Source organism: Pan troglodytes, chromosome 15, assembly GCF_028858775.2.
Source record: "Pan troglodytes isolate AG18354 chromosome 15, NHGRI_mPanTro3-v2.0_pri, whole genome shotgun sequence".
Lineage (NCBI taxonomy): Eukaryota > Metazoa > Chordata > Mammalia > Primates > Hominidae > Pan > Pan troglodytes.
The window spans coordinates 98,984,381-99,000,056 of NC_072413.2; the positions used below are offsets into that span (position 1 = coordinate 98,984,381).

Below are 15,676 nucleotides of genomic sequence, written 5' to 3' on the forward strand. Positions count from 1 at the left end.
TTAGTGAACTAATGATTAAATCAACAGACAATATAGAAATGAATGGAGAAAAGGATGCCCAATCCTGGATCGATGATGACCACTGGTGGCGTATGAGTCATACATGATGAATATGTGTCTGGAACTCTGAGGTCCTTCACAAAAGAAATCGAGTCTTTCTGTTCATGCATTCTTATGTTATTATTATGATTGGGTCAATGAAAGAATCAGTAAACAAATATATAAGTGAATCAAGGTAAAATGGGGAAACATTGTCTAATTATAAAAACTTGTTGTGAGGCAAGGAATTTTGTTAATATATATAGAAAACACTAAAATGCAAAGAGAAATAAATGGTGCATAATGGTTTATTTTGGCAAAGGATGATATGGACAGTATTAATTAGATAATGTTTTTGTTCTGGGTCAGTAGCAAGTTCAAAATTGTTCATTTTAAGAGAAAAGGAAATAAATATACTCCAAGTAATGATTGCCTGAATTAATGATTAAATGGAAGATGATAAGCAAGGATCAATGGAGGATTTTCTCATGTTTTAAGTCATCTGTTTTGTTCTGTACTCCTCAGAACAGATGCTTTAGAGGTGATTCAATCTCTCATCCCTGCTCACCAGCACGTTGGCTGCATCTCATGTTAGAATATGAAGGCCAATGTGAGCAATAGTCAATGCTCTTGTCTTTGTTGGTGTAGCTTTTTAAAAAAGATATTTCCTATATTATTAAAATGTGTTAAATATAACCAAAGAGACCCAAACATGCCAATTTTACTATCAGATTGATAGATGTATTATAGTGATTGGTCAATATATGGACCAAAGAAGGTCATTACCACGGAAGACAGTAATGAAGAGATTTAGTCTGTGGAAATGAATCTGTAGATGAATGTTAGAAATCTTTATGAATATTATTCTTGTATTTTCTGACTGATGTGTATTTCTTATTAATAAATTAATCAGTGGATAAATTTGTATTAGTGTGAAATCGAAGAGATCCTGGACCAATTGTGACTACTGGTGTGAGTCACGCATAATGAACACCACGTGTCTGGAACTCTGAGGTCCAACACAAATGGGATGTAATCTATTCCCCATTTTGAAGGGATCTTATGCACAGATGTCAGAATATATGAGGACCTTGTTGTTGATATTTGTGTTCATGAATTTTAGAAATATTATTGTAAACGAATCAAGGGCAGAATAAATAAATTTATAAATTAATAGAGATGAAGGGGGTGAAGCATTGTTTATTACTAAACTTCATAGTAAGGAAAATGAATATTAATAGAAATAGAATGGGTAATAAATTGATCAAGGATAGTATGTCTTGGACTAAGGATGACATAGACTGTAATAGGTAACAGTTCTTGCTCTCATTCAGTTGCAAGTTTTGAAGTTTATTACTTGCAAAATATATAAATATTAGCATAAATTAATAAAAGCCTAAAAGGCAGTGTTAACAAATGGTAGACAACGTGGATCAATGGAGAGAACATCTCAATGTTTTTCTGTGCTTTCTACTCTTCAGAATGGATGCAACAAGCTGTTTGAACCATTCTGTTGGGATCAAGATTGTTGTGTTGCCTCTGTTTGGAAAGAGACCAAGGTGAGTTATAGTCAAAGTTCTTATCTTGGTTTCAGTAATTTGTTTGAAGATGTTCTTGGTATTACTATAAAATGTGTTAAATTATTCAGTTAGAGAGGAGAAATAAGTTCAAGAGAAATATTATACAACATGGTGACTATAGTTAATTTTATACATCATATTCTTGAAAAATGCTAGAGAGTAGATGTTAAGTGTTCTCATCACAAAATTATAACTCTGAGATGTAATACATATATCAGTTAGATAGATTTAGTTATTCCACAATGTATATATACTTCAGAACGTCATGTTGTGCATGATAAATACAAGCAATTTTATCTGTCAATCAAAAAATTTTAAAGTATTAAATTAATACACAGTTAACCACTGCTCAATAATGAGTATGACTGAAACAGTATGTTGTTTAATTTCTCATGTGCAACATTGAGGTCAATAAATGAAAGAGATCTAGTCTATGTTGAAGGTGACTCTGTAGATGTTATAGATATTCAAAGACCTTGTTGGTTTTGTCTGAACCATGTATTTGTTTTTATTAATGTCAATAATATGATCATTTAATTGATAAAAATGTAGGAACCCATGAAGGAGAGGAGACCCAATCATGGACCAATGATGACAAATGGTGGCATTGGAGTTATGGACGATGAATGATATGTGTCTGAAACTCTGAGGTCCAACACAGCACATAATTAGTGTATTCTCTCTGTTGAAATTGACTTACAGAGAAATGTCAGGAATATATAGATAATATCTATGTATTGATTCCATAGATTGATATTTATTATTACCATTGGATCAATGATGGATCCATTAAACTAATATAAATTAATGTATAAAGAACAAGAGGGTCAAGCATTGTCCAATATGAACATATGTGTGGAGTCAAGAAATATTACTAATCAAAATTTAAAGCACTGACTTTCATTTACAAATAAATGGATAAAAGATATTACAACTTTTAGTAAGAATAATATAGAAATTGATAAGTAAGAGTTGGTTTTATTGTTCTGGGTTAGTCTCATGATAGAAGTGTTCCTTTGCATAAGATAAATACACACACACACACACACACACACACAGTGAACAAATAATAAATACCTAAATGACCTAGTAAATGAAATACAGAAAGCAGGAATCAAGAATCAATGGAGATAAGGTCTTAATTTTGTTATCATTTGCTCTGCTTCATACTCTTAGAATGGATACGCTCAGGTGATTTAAGCAGTCTTCCATGGCCACGAGCTCTGTGGTTGCCTCTGTATATTAAGAGCACAGAGATTAAAGTGAGTAATGGCTGACATTCTTTTCTTGGTTTCAGTATTTCTTTTATCTTAAGATTATTCACTATATTATTAAAAAGCATGAAATACAATGAATGCAATTATAACCCAGTAATAAATATGAGATGTATGAAATATTATATCAATTAATGCATATATAAAAAATAGGATAGTTAATGGAACTTATGTTGATATGAGAATAATTCTATATAGAAATTAGGGATATAAGGACTCTTCTTGAGTTTTTGTGAATAATAATACTATAATTTTATGATTCAATGAATTAATCAATAAACAAATGTAGGTGACAATAGAGCAAAAGGGCCAATCCTAGATCAGTGATGACTACTGGTGGCGTATGAGTCATATACGATGAATACGTGTCTGGAATTCTGAGGTCCAATGTGAAAGAGATGTAGCTCATTTACTCTGCTTTAAGTGACCCTGTAGCCAGTTGTCAGGAATATTCAAGGATCTTGGTTTTGGTCTTTTCATTCTATGAAGAGGATGTCTTTTTTTTTTTTTTTTTTGCTGTTTTCTCTGATTTATATTTCTCAGAATGGACCCACTCAAGCTGACTTCAGAATTCCTCCTTGGTCACAAGCTTTTTGATTGCATGTCTGCATTAGGAGCCTAGAGAACAATGTGAGTAATAGCTAAAGTTCTTATCTTGTTTTGCATAGTTTGTTTATGGGCAGTCACTGTATTATTAAAAAGTGTGAAATATAATCAAAGAAGGTGAGCTGTAGCTTAGTAATAAGCATGGGATTAATATGAGGTATTATATTTTTTAGTGTATACATGAAATACTACAATTATTATTAACATAAGAGATATTGAAGTGAGAATGATTTTAAGTACATATTAGGGATATAAATCTCTTGCATTTTTGTGAATCACAGAGTTTTAAAATTATAATTATTAAATTAATCAATAAATAACTTTGAAATGAATTGAGGAAAAGTGGGCCCTCCTGGATCAATGATAAAACTTGCTGGCATATGAATCTTGGATAATGGATGATACGTGTGTGGAACTCTGAGGTCCAACACAAAAGAAGTGATTTTTTTTCATGCACTTTCATTCTATTATTGTAATTGGATCAATAAAAGAATCAATGTACAAAAATATAAGTAAATCGAGATAAAATAGATGAGGCATTGTCCAAATATAGAAATATGTGGCAAGGCAACAAGTACTATTACTATATGTTGAAAACATGAAATTCAATGAGAAATTAATGGTATGTGACTCTTACCTCTTTGGCTAATGATGCACAGTTTAAATTATAGACAATGTTCATGCTCTGAGTCTGTGGCAAATTTGAAGTTGTTCATTTTTAGAGAAAATGTAATATCCTCCCAATGAATGTTTGCCTTAATTACTGACTAAACGGTAGACACAAAGCAGGGAACCATTGCCATAAGGTCTCAAATTTTTTATCAACAGTCCTACTTTGTACACCTCAGAATGGGCTCACCTGAGTTGTCTCAAGCACTCCTTCATGCCCTCAGGCTGTACAGTTGCATCTGTGTGTTAGGAGCTTGGAGGCCACTGTAAGTAATAGTCAATGTTCTTGGCTTGAGTGCTTTTTTTAAGGATAGTTACTACAGTATTAAAAATTAAGGCCAACTGCAGCCCAGTGACAAACATGAAATCCATATGAAGTAGTATATTGATTAATTCATTGAATTAATTCATTTAAGAAAACTGAGGATATTTAGTAAAGGAGTTACATTGACCTGAGAATGATTCTATACACATATTAGGGACATCGAGGCTTTTTTCAGGTTTTGTGCATTATAGCACTTTAAACATATTATTAGTAAATTGCTGAATTAATCAATAAACAATGCAGAAACAAATGAAGAAAAGATGGGCCATTTCTGGACCAATGATGATGACTGGTGGTGTATGAGTTAAAGGTGATGAATAGTAAGTGTCTTTGTTAGTGGCAAGTTCAGAGTCGTTTGTTTTAAGAGAATATGAAATAAATATATTCCAAATAATGATGATTTAAGTGACTACATGAAAGGTGAAAGGCAAGGATCATTGGAGGAATGTCTGAATTTTTAAATCATCTGTTCTGTTTATACTCCTCAGAATGGCCCCATTCCAGCTGATATAAGCACTCTTCCATGGCATGTGCGCTATGGTTGGTTCTCTGTGTTAGGAGCACACAAACCATTGCGAGTATGCATTCATTTCCTCTCTTTACAAGGTGCAGTAAGTTGGTGTCAGTGATATACAAGAATCTTTGTGTTCATGCATTTTTTTTTTTTTTGAGATGGAGTCTCTCTCTGTTGCTCAGGCTGGAGTGCGGTGGTGTGATCTTGGCTCACTGCAACCTCTGCCTCCCAGGCATCATCATTGGTCCAGAAATGGCCTATCTTTTCTTCATTCGTTTCTACATTGTTTATTGATTAATTCAGCAATTTACTAATAATATGTTTAAAGTGCTTTAATGCACAAAACCTGAAAAAAGCCTTGATGTCCCTAATATGTGTATAGAATCATTCTCAGGTCAATGTACCTCCTTTACTAAATATCCTCAGTTTTCTTAAATGAATTAATTCAATGAATTAATCAATATACTACTTCATATCAATTTCATGTTTGTCACTGGGCTGCAGTTGGCCTTCTTTAATATATTGTATAATTTTTAATACTGTAGTAAAATTAGCCAGTACAGATGGGGTTTCACCATGTTGCCCAGGCTGGTCTTGAACTCCTGACCTTGTGATCCACCCACCTTGACCTCCCAAAGTGCTGGGATTACAGGCATAAGCCACCACGCCTGGCTGTGTTCATGGATTCTTGAAAATTGTAAGGAATCACTGATAGAGTAGACAAACAAACACATAATGAATAAACATCAAGGTGGTAAAGCATGCTCATTGTTAAAATATACAGGAGGGAAAAATAGTATTAATATAAATTGGAACAAGTGTATTTTGTCTTAGACTAATGGTGATAACAGAAAGTGAGAAGTAACGGTTTTTGATCTGGTTCACTTGTGTATTTCATGTTTGATTTACTAAGAGAAAAAGAAATAAATATTGATGTAAATTTATAAATGTCTGAATGACTATATAAAAGGATGGAGGAATCTGTGGCTCAATGAAGAGAATGTGTAATCATCTTCTGTGCTCTGATTTGCATATTCTTCCATGCTCACAAACTCTGTGTTTATATCTATGTGTTAGGAGCATAGAGACCAACATCAGCAATGGTAAAAATTATCTTCGTTTGAGTGATTCAAAGACAGTCAATCATGCTGATGTTTTATTTCAGATTGATATGCAGTAGTATTATGTTGATTAATGCTATGTGAAAAACTGAATTCATTTAAAGAAAGGGATTTAGGCTCTTTGTGATAGTATAGATGAATGTGAGTGATATTGAAGAGCTTATTTTTTATGGTTTATGTGTATGTCTTTATTAATGAATTACTCAATAAACAAGTGTAGGTAAGAATGAAGAGAAAGAAGGCCAATCCTGGACCGTTGATGACAAGTGGTGGCTTATGTGGTTGTACATGCTGGTTGTATATGAAGAATATTACATATCTGAAACTTTGAGGTCCAAACACAAATAGAATCTAGTTCATTCCCGTGTTTAAAGTGATGTAATAGACAGATACCGGAAATATACAAGGAGTTTGTGATTAGTCTTGTGAGCATGAGGTTTAAAAAGGTTGTAAAAGTGGCAATAGCAGAATAAGCAAATACATGTACAAATAAAATAAAACAAATAAAAATGAAGAGGACAAAGCATTGTTCATTGCTGAAATATGCAGTAAGGAAAATATTGCTAATGTACATTGGAATGGATAATAAATGGACCACGTGTATAATATTTCTGACTAAAGATGATAGAGACAATGGTAATAATTACTGATAAGTAATAGCCAGTTATTGCCCCAAGTCAATTACAAGTTTGAAGTTTATAAGAAGAAAAATAAAGAAATATTACCATAAATTAATAAATACCTAAATGACTAGGTGAATAAAAGAAAGAAATTATAGATCAACAGACAAAATATCTCAATCTTTTTATCATTATCTCCACCTAGCACCCTTCAGCGCAGATGCAATTAGCTGATTTGAGCACTCTGCAACAACGATCAAGTTTCTCATGTTAACTCCGTTCAAAAAGAGACCAATGTGAATATAGTCTATGTTCTTGTCTTGGTTTCAGTTATTTGCTTGAGAGTATTCATGGTATTATTAAAAAGTATTAATCAAATAGTTATTTATGGCCCAATAACAAGTATAATGTGAAATATGATGTTGATTAATCCCTAATGTTGACATCATTAAGTGAAAAAGATGGAATGTGTATGGGAAATGGTTGTATTGATAGCTGTTAGCACTATTCTAGCATTTTATTTTTGCATTTTTCTGACTCACTGATTTTCAGTGAATTAGTGATTCATTCTCTGCAAATGTAAGATTGAATGAAGAAAAACCTGGCCAATGAGTATGCATAGAACAACGATTACAAATAGTGGTGCAGGAGTCATAAACTATGAGTAATATGTGTGTGGAACTCTGAGCATCAACGCAAAACGTATTTAGTCTATTCCTTCTGTTTGGAATAATCCTACAGACAGATGTTTGGGATATATAAAGACCATGTTCTTATTTTAGATTCATAGATTAGATTTATTAACATTAGGGAATTCATGATAGGACCATTGAACAAATATAAGTAGATAGATAAAATTGAAGAGAGTGCAGCACTGTTCAGCTATAAAAGTATATAATGAGGCAATCAAGATTATTAATCCAAGTAGAGAAAACTGACATCCATTAAGAATATATTGGATCAAAGATGTTTCTTCTTTGGCTTAAGATCGTATAGACACTAAGAGTAAGAATCAATTTTATTGTTCTGAACCAGTTCTTCTAAGTTTGAGGTTGTCCCTTTTGTTAAGAGAAAAAACATATACTTCATGGAAAATTATGAAGTACCTGAATGATTAAGTAAATGAAATGCAGAAAGCAAGAATTATAGAGGATGAGGTGTCTGTTTTTTAAAATATCGACTCTGCTTTGTTTTCCTCAGAATGGGTGCACTTGAGCCGATTGAAACATTCCTCCTTGCATCTTTCTTCTGTGATTGCATCTATTTGTTAGTGGCATAGAGACCAATGTGAGTAATCATTAAAATTCTTCTCTTGGTTTGAGTGGTTATTTCAAAATACTCAATGCATTACTAAAAAAGTGCATACTATAATCAAAGATGCCGAGTAGTATTCTAGCAATAAATGCGGGACTCATGTGAAGCATTGTATTGATAATGCATCTATGAAAAACTGAGGATAGTGAATGAAACAGCTGTATCCATATTAGAATGATTCATTGTAGGGATTAGGAATCTCTAGGCTCTTATTGGGATTTCATGAACCATGATTTTAAAATTTATGGTCAGTGGATTAATAAATCATTAATAAGCAATTAGAAGTGAGTGGAGAGAAAGAGCACCTGTCCTGTGGATCGATGATGACTACTGGTGGCGTATGAGTCATCTACAGTGAATACGTCTCTGGAACTCTGAGGTCTGTCACAAAAGAAATCTAGCCCATTTTCTATGTTTGATACAATCCTTTAGACGGGTATCATGAACATAGACTGGGTTTGTTTTTGGTCTTTGTGCTCATACACTTTCATTCTATTTTTATTATTGGGTTAATGTGAGAATCAATAAACAAATAAAAAATAAAGATATATTGGTTGAAGTGTTGCTCAATTATAAAAATAGGTGATGAGACAAGAAATACTATTAATATGTATTGGAAATAGTGAAATTCAAGGAGGAATAAATGGTACATGTCTGTCACCTCTTTGGCTAATGATGATATAGAGAGGATAATTATAGACAGTGTTTATATTCTGAGTTAGTGGCAAATTCAGAATTGTTCATCTTTTTAAGACAAAGTGAAATAAATATACTGTACTCTAAATAATGGTAGCCTAAATGACTAAAGAAATGTGAAAAGCAAGGATCAATGGTGATAATGTGTCAAATTTGTTATCATCTTCTTTGTGCTGTACTCCTCAGAATGGACATCCTTGTTCTGTCTTGAGAATTCCTCTAGGGTCACGTGCTCTGTTTGCACCGTGCTTAGGAAGGAGCGTGCAGACCAATGTGAGTAATGGTCAAAGTCCTTATTGTGGTTTGGGTGGTTTGTTTAAGAGTAATCAATGTATTATTAAAAAGTGTGAAATACAGTCAAAGATGGTCAGTGTTACCCCGATGGTAGACATGGCAGTTACATGAAGTGTTATATTGATAATGGATGTATGAAAAACTGAGGATAATTAATGAAACAGATAATATCAATGTTAGAATGATTCTGGATACAGATCAGAAATATCAAGGCTGTTCTTGGAGTTTTTTGAATCATAGGCTTTGAAATTATTATTAGTGAACTAATGAGGCAACCAACAGACAATGTAAAACTGAATAGAAAAAAGGAGGGCCATTCCTGGATCAATGATGACCACCGGTGGCGTATGAGTCATATGTGATGAATACGTGTCTGGAACTCTGAGGTCCGCCACAAAAGATACCTAGTCCATTCCCTCTGTTTTACATGAATCTATAGACTGATGCCAGGAATATAGAATGAAGTTGTTTTGGTTTCATTTTCATTCTAATGCAAGAATCAATAAACATATAAATAAAGATGAAATGCGTGAACAGTGTACAACTATAAAAATATGTGTTGAGGCAAGAAATACTATTAATGTATATTGAAATCGGTGAAGTCCAAAGAGATATTGTACATACCTGTTACTTCTTTGGCTTATAATAATGTAGACAGAATAAATTACAGATAATGTTCAAATTCTTTTTCACTTGCAAGATCAAATTGTTCTTTTTCTTAGGAGAAAATGAAATAAATATTAGTCCACCTAATGAATGCCTAAAGGACAGGCTAAAGGCAAGGTGAAAAGCAAGGATCATTAGTGAGAATGTCTCAGTTTTGTTACCGTCTCTGCTTTGTATTCCTCAGAATAGATGGCTTGTGCTGATGGAAGGATTCCTCCCTGGTGACATGCTGTGTCTGCCTCTTGATTGGGAGCACGCAGACCTACGTGAGTAATCAAGTTCTGGTCTTAGTTTGGGTGGTTGAGTTAGGAGGATTTGATGTATTATTAAAAAGTCTGCACTGTAATCAAAAATGGTCAGCTGCAGCCCAGTGATAGAAATGGGAGTGATATGAAGCGTTATATTAACAATACATGTTTGAAAAACTGAGGATAATTAATGAAACATTTATCAGTGTGAGAATGATTCTATATGCAGATAAAGAATATTAATATTAATGCTCTTCTGAGGCGTTTGTGAACCAAAGGTTTTCAAATTACTATTAGCAAATTAATGAATTAATCATTAGACAAGGTAAAAGTGCCCAGAGAAAAATAGGACACATTCTGGATCGATGATGACTACCGGTGGCGTATGAGTCATATGTGATGAATACGTGTCTGGAACTCTGAGGTCCATCACAGATAAAATCTGGCTTATTCTCTGTTTCGAATGGTGTTACAGACAGATTTAAAAAATATAGAATGTTTGTTTTTTCTGTGTGATTATGAAGTTTTCTTCTATTTTTATAATTGGATCAATGTGAGAATCAGGAAACAAATATATAATAAATAGAAAATGATTGAAACACTGCCCAATTATAAAAATTTGTGGTATGGCAAGAAATGCTATTAACACATATTGAAATCGTGAAATCTAGAAAGACATAAATGGCGTATGATATAGATAGTATAAATTATAGACAGTGTTCATATTCTGAGTCAGTGGTAATTTTGAAGTTGTTCATTTGATTAAGAGAAAATAAATAAAAGAAATACAATCCAAATAATGATTGCCAAAATGACTAATAACAGGTGAAAATCAAGGATCAATGTTGAGAATGTCTCAATTTTGTTATCTTCTCTGCTTTCTGTCCTTTCAGAATGATGCACTTTTTATGATTTGAGAATTCCTTCGTGGTCACGTGCTCTGTTTTTATCATGGTTGGGAGCCTGCAGAGCAATGTGAGTAGTAATCAACATTCTTATCTTGGCCCGAATGGTTTGTTTAAGAGGACTCAGGGTATTATCAAAAAGCCTATAATATAATCAGAATGGTCAACTGTATCTAAGTGATAGAAATTGGAGTGATATGAAGCATTATATTGATAATGCATATATGAAAAATTGAGGGTAATGAAACAGATATATCGATGTTAGAATGATTCCATGTACAGATTGGGAATATCAAGACTCTTCTTGGAGCTCTTTGAATCAGACTCTTTAATGTTGTTATTAGTGAATTAGTAAATTAATCACAAAAATATAGGCATGAATTGAGAAAAGGAAGACCAATCCTGGGTCGATGATGACTACTGGTGGCGTGTGAGTCATAGACAATGAATACGTGTCTGGAACTCTGAGGGCCATCGTCCGTCACAATGGAAATGTATACATTCCTTCTGTTTAAAATGATGTTATAGACAGATTTCAGAAATATAGAATGTACTTATTTTTCTTGGGGGTTGTGTATTTTTATTCTCTTTTTATAATTGGATCAATGAAAGTAATCAATAAGATATAAATAAAATGGCACATAGTTTAATAATAAAAATATCTGGTGAAGCAGGATATTCTATTTATATATTAAAAACAGTGAAGTCAAAAGATAAGTAATGGTATTATTTGTCATCTATTGGCTAATTACGGTATAGACATTATAAATTATAGATAATATGTGTGTTCTGGGTCAGAGGCAGGGTGAAAAGCCAGGATCAGTAGTAGGAATGTCTCATATTGTTATCATCTTCTCTGCTCTGTACACCTCAGAAGGGACATGCCTTTGCTGGTTTGAGGATTCCTCTGAGGTTGGGAGCTAAGTTTGCATCATGCTTAGAAAGGAGTGTGCAGACCTGTGTGAGTAATATTCAAAGTCTTTATCTTGCTTTGTGCATTTTGTTTAAGAGGATTCTATGAATTATAAAAAGGTGTAAAATATAATTAAAGATGGCCAACTCTATCCCAATAATAGATTTGGTGGGATATGAAGTATTATATTGATAATGCATATATGAAAAGCTGAGGATAATTAAAAAAACAGGTATATTCGTGTTAGAATGATTCTGTATACATATTATTTAGACATATACAGCTCTCCATAGGGTTTCGTAAATCATAGGATTTACAATTATTAGTAATGAATTAATGAATTAATCAACAAATGAGGCAGAATTAAATTGAAAAACAGATGATCCATCCTGGATCGATGGTGACTGTTGATGGCATATGACTCACATATGATGAGTACGTATCTGGATTCTGAGGTCTGTCACAGAAGAAATCTGGCCTATTGCTTCAGTTTCAAATGATCCTATAGACAGAGTTCAGAAATATAGAACATAATTTTTTTGGCATTTGTGTTTATGTATTTTCATTCTATTTTCATAACTGGTCAATGCAAGGCTCAATAAACACATACATAAATAGATACAGCTGAAAAAGTGGAAGCATTGGCCAAGTATAACAATATATGATAAGGCAAGAAGCACTCTTTTTTTTTTTTTTTTTTTTTTAAGAAAAACGTTCTCTTCCTTCTTTCCTTTTTTTTTTTTTTTTTGTGACAGAGTCTTGCTCTGTCCCCCAGGCTGGAGTGCAGTGGCATGATCTTGGCTCACTGCAACCTCTGCCTCCTGGGTTCAAGTGATTCTCCTGCCCCCGCCTCCCAAGTAGTTGGGATTACAGGCGCCCTTCACCACACCTGCCAATTTTTTGTATTTTTAGTAGAGACGGGGTTTCACCATGTTGGCCAGGCTGGTCTCGAACTCCTGACCTCAAGTGATCCGCCTACCTCAGCCTTCCAAAGTGTTGGGATTACAAGTGTGAGCCACAGCATCCGGCCAGAAGCACTCTTAATATCTTTTGACACAGCAAAGTCCACAGAGATATAAATGGTATCTTCTGGTGACTTCTGTGGCTAATGATGGTATAGACAGTACAAATTATAGACAACATTCAATTTCTGGGTCAATGACAATTTCAGAATTATGCATTTCTTTAGATAAAATGAATATACTGCAAATAATGATTGTCGAAATGACTAATGATAGGTGACAAGAAAGGGTCAGTAGTGACAACATCTCACTTTTGTTATCCTCTTCTCTGCTCTGTATTCCCTAGAATGATTGCACTTTGCTGATTGAAGGATTCCTTAAGTCCATGTGCTCCACTTGCACCATTTTTAGGATGGAGCCTGGAGACCTATGTAAGTAATAGTGGAAGTCCTCACCTTGTTTTGGGTGGTTTGTTCAAGAGGGTTCAATGTATTATAAAAAGGTGTATATTATAATCAAAGATGAGCAATTGTATTTAAATAAGCATGGGCCTGATGTGAGGATTATATTGAAGATGTATACATGAGAAACTGAAGATAATTAATAAAATAAATATTCCTATATGTTAGGAATATCATGGCTATTCTTGTGGTTTTGTAAATTGTAGGGCCTAAAGTTATGGTTAGTGAATTAACAGATTAGTCAATAGACAAGGAGGAAACGAACCCAAAAATAGAAGATCAGTCCTGGATCGATGATGACTACTGGTGGCGTATGAGTCTTTTGCGATGAATACGTGTCTAGAACTCTGAGGTCCGTCACAAGCAAAATCTAGCCTATTCTGTATGTTTGAAATTATTTTACAGACAGCTGTTCAGGAGTATAGAATGTATATGTTTTTGGTATTCATGTTTACATGTTTTGATTCTATTTTTATAATTGATCCATATGAGAATTAATAAACAAATACAAATAAAGATGAATAAATTCGAGCATTGTCCAATTATCAAACTAAGGGACAAGATAAGAAACACAATTAATGTATATGAAACAGTGACATCCACAGAGAAATAAACAGTACATTCCTGTGGCTTCTTTGGCTAATGATGGTATAGACAGAATAAAGTATAGGTAATGTTCAACTTCTGGGTCAGTGACAGTTTCAAAATTATTCATTTTATTTTCAGAAAATGAATTAAATATAGTCCAAATAATGATTGCATGAATGACTAACTAATGATAGTTGAAAAGCAAATATCAATATTGAAAATGTCTCAATTTTGTCATTATCTTCTCTGGTCTGTATTCCTCAGAATGAACAACTTGTGCTGTGTTAAGGATTCCTCCATGATCACGCGCCCCATTTGTTCACCATGCTTGGGAAGGTGCATGCAGACCAATGTTAGTAATAGTCAAAATTCCTGTGTCGGTTTGTGTGGTTTGCTAAACAGGACTCAATGTATCATGAAACAGTGTATTATATAGTCAACGATGGTCAACTATGTCCCAGTGATATTTATGAGAGGGATCTGAAGTATTTATTGATAATGCATATATGAAAAACGGAGAAGAATTAATGAAACAGATATATCTGTGTTAGAATGATTCTGTATAAAGATAGGGAATATCAAGTCTGTTCTTAGTGTTTTGTGAATCACAGAGTGTAAAATTATTCCCAGTGAATTAATGAATAAATTTAAAGATAACATAGAAATGAATGCAGAAAAAGAGGGTCAACCCTGGATCGATGATGAGCACTGGTGGAGTATGAGTCACATACGATGAATACGTGTCTGGAACTCTGAGGTCCATCGCAGAAGTCAGTTTCCTCTGTTTCAAGTAACTCTGTAGATAGATGACAAGAATAGAGAATGAATTTCTTTGTTTATGAGTTTTTATTTTATAATTGGTTCAATGAAAGAATAAAACATATATGAATAAATAAATGAGTTATGCATTGTCCAATTATAAAAATGTGTGATGAGGTGTATTTAATACGTATTTAAATTGATGAAAGCCAAAAATAAATCTAACATACCTAACCTTTTTGGCCAATAATGAAGAGATAGTATAAATTATATGCTATTTTCGTGTTCTGGGTTAGTGGCAAGTTCAAAGTTGTTCATACTTCAAATAACGATTGCCTAAATGTTTAACTACAGATAGGTAAAAAGGAAAGATCAACAATGAGAAAAATCACATTTTTGTTATTATTTTCTCTGCTCTGCACTCATCAGAATGGACGTACTTGTGATGATTGAAAGATGCCTCCAAGGTCACATGCTCTGTTTGCACCATGCTTAGGAAGGAGCGTACAGACCAAAGTAAGTGATGGTCAAAGCTCTTGTCTTGGTTTGAGTGGTTTGTTTAAGAGGATTCAGTGTATTATAAAAAGGTATAATACATTATAAAAATGTAATATATTGTAGGAATATATTATATATATTTCTATAATATAATGTAGTGTAAAATACATTATAGGAAGATATAATACATTATAAAAGGTAATACATTATAGGAATATAATATATTATAGTAATATCTTATATATAAAATATATATTATAGGAATATAATCTATATATAATATATTCCAATATATTATAGGAATGTAATCAAAGACGGCCAACTCTTTCCCAGTTAGAGGAGTGATATGAAGTACTATATTGAAAACGCATATATGAAAAATGGAGAACAATGAATGAAAATATATATCAACATTATAATGATTCTATGTAGGGATTAGGAATATCAAAGCTCTTGGATTTTTAAAAACCAAAGATTTTAAACTTATTATCAGTGAATTGAGTTAATTATTAGACAAAGTAAAAATGCATAGAGAAAAATAGGAAGAATCCTGGTTCAGTGGTGACTACTGGTGTCGTGTGAGTCATACAATGAATACATGTCTGGAACTCTGAGGCCCATCAC

The 15,676-nt window shown here is 33.1% G+C and overlaps 1 long non-coding RNA gene, 12 other non-coding genes and 4 pseudogenes across 13 annotated transcripts in view; all 17 read left to right on the forward strand.

Moving 5' to 3' along the window:
• The window catches only part of LOC104002164 (uncharacterized), a 117,203-nt gene that overhangs the window by 83,019 nt on the left and 18,508 nt on the right, over window positions 1-15,676 (forward strand). The window contains exons 22-29 of the long non-coding RNA XR_010151034.1: window positions 1,521-1,598; window positions 2,796-2,881; window positions 3,437-3,523; window positions 7,949-8,035; window positions 8,945-9,031; window positions 9,903-9,984; window positions 10,860-11,832; window positions 13,093-15,070. This is a non-coding gene — a long non-coding RNA (uncharacterized LOC104002164). The remainder of the gene's footprint in view (window positions 1-1,520; window positions 1,599-2,795; window positions 2,882-3,436; window positions 3,524-7,948; window positions 8,036-8,944; window positions 9,032-9,902; window positions 9,985-10,859; window positions 11,833-13,092; window positions 15,071-15,676) is intronic.
• On the forward strand, window positions 66-137 carry LOC112205433 (small nucleolar RNA SNORD113/SNORD114 family). The gene has a single exon (XR_002939393.1). It is a non-coding gene; the product is annotated as a small nucleolar RNA SNORD113/SNORD114 family (small nucleolar RNA).
• LOC112205457 (small nucleolar RNA SNORD113/SNORD114 family) lies at window positions 990-1,059 on the forward strand (annotated as a pseudogene).
• Window positions 2,201-2,275, forward strand: LOC112205439 (small nucleolar RNA SNORD113/SNORD114 family). The gene has a single exon (XR_002939399.1). It is a non-coding gene; the product is annotated as a small nucleolar RNA SNORD113/SNORD114 family (small nucleolar RNA).
• Window positions 3,210-3,281, forward strand: LOC112205436 (small nucleolar RNA SNORD113/SNORD114 family). The gene has a single exon (XR_002939396.1). It is a non-coding gene; the product is annotated as a small nucleolar RNA SNORD113/SNORD114 family (small nucleolar RNA).
• Window positions 3,853-3,927, forward strand: LOC112205451 (small nucleolar RNA SNORD113/SNORD114 family). The gene has a single exon (XR_002939410.1). It is a non-coding gene; the product is annotated as a small nucleolar RNA SNORD113/SNORD114 family (small nucleolar RNA).
• On the forward strand, window positions 4,766-4,842 carry LOC112205473 (small nucleolar RNA SNORD113/SNORD114 family). Its single transcript, XR_002939427.1, has one exon. It is a non-coding gene; the product is annotated as a small nucleolar RNA SNORD113/SNORD114 family (small nucleolar RNA).
• LOC112205458 (small nucleolar RNA SNORD113/SNORD114 family) lies at window positions 6,378-6,466 on the forward strand (annotated as a pseudogene).
• On the forward strand, window positions 7,368-7,442 carry LOC112205474 (small nucleolar RNA SNORD113/SNORD114 family). The gene has a single exon (XR_002939428.1). It is a non-coding gene; the product is annotated as a small nucleolar RNA SNORD113/SNORD114 family (small nucleolar RNA).
• Window positions 8,376-8,447, forward strand: LOC112205448 (small nucleolar RNA SNORD113/SNORD114 family). The gene has a single exon (XR_002939408.1). It is a non-coding gene; the product is annotated as a small nucleolar RNA SNORD113/SNORD114 family (small nucleolar RNA).
• Window positions 9,373-9,444, forward strand: LOC112205435 (small nucleolar RNA SNORD113/SNORD114 family). The gene has a single exon (XR_002939395.1). It is a non-coding gene; the product is annotated as a small nucleolar RNA SNORD113/SNORD114 family (small nucleolar RNA).
• On the forward strand, window positions 10,325-10,396 carry LOC112205434 (small nucleolar RNA SNORD113/SNORD114 family). The gene has a single exon (XR_002939394.1). It is a non-coding gene; the product is annotated as a small nucleolar RNA SNORD113/SNORD114 family (small nucleolar RNA).
• LOC112205450 (small nucleolar RNA SNORD113/SNORD114 family) lies at window positions 11,275-11,346 on the forward strand. The gene has a single exon (XR_002939409.1). It is a non-coding gene; the product is annotated as a small nucleolar RNA SNORD113/SNORD114 family (small nucleolar RNA).
• On the forward strand, window positions 12,175-12,245 carry LOC112205466 (small nucleolar RNA SNORD113/SNORD114 family; annotated as a pseudogene).
• Window positions 13,494-13,565, forward strand: LOC112205444 (small nucleolar RNA SNORD113/SNORD114 family). The gene has a single exon (XR_002939404.1). It is a non-coding gene; the product is annotated as a small nucleolar RNA SNORD113/SNORD114 family (small nucleolar RNA).
• Window positions 14,487-14,558, forward strand: LOC112205440 (small nucleolar RNA SNORD113/SNORD114 family). Its single transcript, XR_002939400.1, has one exon. It is a non-coding gene; the product is annotated as a small nucleolar RNA SNORD113/SNORD114 family (small nucleolar RNA).
• Window positions 15,604-15,673, forward strand: LOC112205456 (small nucleolar RNA SNORD113/SNORD114 family; annotated as a pseudogene).